This window comes from Euprymna scolopes, chromosome 16, assembly GCF_053919585.1.
Source record: "Euprymna scolopes isolate OS-2025 chromosome 16, ASM5391958v1, whole genome shotgun sequence".
Classification (NCBI taxonomy): Eukaryota; Metazoa; Mollusca; class Cephalopoda; order Sepiida; family Sepiolidae; genus Euprymna; species Euprymna scolopes.
The window spans coordinates 72,253,320-72,256,350 of record NC_136497.1 but is presented as its reverse complement, the minus strand read 5'-3'; positions in this window follow the sequence as shown (position 1 = coordinate 72,256,350).

Genomic DNA, 3,031 nt, shown 5'->3' with positions numbered 1-3,031 from the left:
CTGAGAACAGAGCTATACATACATACATATGGGACATTTTTTTTTTTTTTTTTTGCTAAAATTTATATATATCAGATTATTATATGTTGAAGCAGGTGATACAATGTATATATTGTACAGATGTAGTCAATTCAATACCGTAAATACCTCAAAATTAAACTTTTAAAAAAAAAATTCTTTTTTTTTTTTTTTTTTTTTTTTTAATTATTATTGAAATCCTCATCGATAATAATAAGTAGTCATTTATTTTTGTGCTTGGAATGATGGGATCTCATTGCATGCATTTGCATAAGCAAAACTCATTATTATTCAGTTATATATATTGGAGAGGGAGGGCAGTCAAACTATTTACCATGATGAATAAACAAAAGAAATTGAAATCAGGGATATTTAATCAACACACACACACACACACACACACACACTGTAATTGTGAACGAATGCGAAATTGCGATAATACCATAAAAATTGTGAGCAGATTGAGCTAATCTACTTTTTTTGCCACCCTCTTTCATGTTTATCTATAGTAGTAAGACAATATGCTTATTGGAAGTAGGCTACACAGAAACGCTTGTGCTTCATTCCCTGAAAGGAAATCATCAGGCTAAATATTTCTATGTAGTTTATTTACCAGAGCTATTTTCGTACTACTACTAAGCTCTACTCGCCTATTGAGCACTCTTGAAATAAATAATTAAAATTCATTATCTGTATATACTTGAGTAATTATTCAATTATTTTATTTTACAAACTGTCAAATAAGCTGAATTGAACGTTAGGTTTTTTTGTTTTGTTTTTTCAAGATCGTAGTTCTAGTTCTCTCTCAAATATTTATTACACTTTCTTCCTCTCTTGCCCTCCAAACTCTCCTCCTCCCCTTCCTCTTGCAAACTCGCCTTCTCCCCCCTTGCATGACTATTATGTCAGCACCTGTACGTATGCATATTCTGGTACCATATTAATGTATTTTTATATAGTGGAGTATGAAGTTTTTGCACTGTCAAGTAGATGGTGTTTCTCCCCTCCCCCCTTTTTTTTGTATGCAATAAAAAGATTTAAAAATAAATTCTTGGTTTTCATTTTGTTTTGAAATTTAAAAAAATACAAAAAAAAACTCCGTTTTTCTCGCTTTTTAACCATCCAAATTGATCTAACAAAAAGTATCACTGGCTAACTACTAATATTAACAACTACTAAAATATTAACAATTTTATAACTAATATTATGCTCAATTTGAAACCGTACAAAGTGGGGATGTATAACTCATTACAATTATTTCTTTTATTGATAGAATGCGTATGGAAACAACTCTGGATCAAGTTTGTTTTATTTCTTCTTTATAAATCTTGTAATTTTTTAATAAGGCCTTCTGTTTATATGCAAGAAGGGTGAGAATAGACACAGATGAGTTCAGATATAGTTAAATAATATATACATACTATTATATAAAAGGACATTTGCCTGTGTCTGCGAGTTCAATTTCCTACAGACTGGAAAACGGCTGGGACGATTTTTAATAAATTTCACTGTGTCTGGCAATGTTCTTAGATAGGTTTTGTGTCGGAATGTCTTCGATAAGTATCAATAATCGAAATAATCTAATGAAAAATGAAACACGCGATTTTGACCAAAGTTAACACCTTCCACAGCCCAACATCGCAAGTGCCTTTGAGAAGTTTTATTACCACACAAGCTGAAGGGTTCGACATATAAAATTAACCGTAGATTCTTTGATATGACAGGGGTGCGTTCAAACTGAATGTTTCTCTCTCAGACACAATTGAAGCATGATACTTGACTTTTGCATTTTAAATTTTAATTCAAGCCATTATATATAAAAGTTATCTAGATTCTCTACTGTGCAATGTAGACTATAATATAGTGAACTAAGTCACTGTGAGAGGCATGTGAAGCTTCCTTTAGGTGCATCCCGATGGGTTCTCAATTAGAACAGGTAATTAATTGATTTGTCACCGATTTCGATGAAAATAAAAATATGTGAGTGTGAAACATTCGTTGATCATCATTAAATCCCAGGCAACGTCGGGTCACCCTGCTAGTATATATATATATATATATATATATATAACTTATTTCATTTCAAACAAGGTAAACTGACGTAAGAAGTTATCATTTGGGACCAAATTTTATAGGGATATAATATAAGGAGTTGAGCAGCAAGATGTCAATTCAAATTACACTTGAACTAATGCATGTCAGTACAGTCAGGGAAGTAAGGACGCAGGAGGGAATTCCAAAGTTTAGCAGTTCGAAGGAAGAGGCTATTAGAGTAGAAGACTTTCCGGAATTACATTACATTATACTTGAATGGCAAAGCTATTGAGGTTGTTTCAAAGTTTTATTACTTTGATACTACCATTAAAGCACATAAGGATTTGCTGCTGGTGTGATTACAATCCTAGGAATGGTCTGTCAGGCATGAGTATGCAATGTGATAATATATGTAAGTGAAACCTTGCCAATGAGGGTTGAGGACATATGTTGCATGGAGAGGAATGATGTGAGGATGATATGATGGGCGTATAATGCATATATGGATGTATAAAAGCAGGCTTAGTTCTGATGACCTCAGAATAAGATTAAATCTTAACAATATAGGAAGATGTGGGCAGAACAGGAGACTTTGATGGGATGGCCACATGGAAAGAATGGATGAGGAAAACGGGGGAGAAAGTGATAAATATGGACTCGACAGAGGAAAGGATAAAGATCTGGCATGATAGTTTTTTTAATTAATTTCGGAAAAGCTGTCCAACACATGCTAGCATGTAAAATGGACGTTAAAGCGAAAATGATGACTGTTTCAATATCTCCTCCCCCTCTATCTCACTCTGTCTCATTATATATAAGCCTAGAAAAAGGTAAGCCTAAAAAAATAAATTAAAGTAAATGTATTATTTTTATTTAAATAAATGTTGGCTACATATATAAGTAAAAAAAAAAATATTTTAAATTCAATCTGAAATTGTAAAATTAAATAACTATATTTCAATAATTAAAAAAATATATA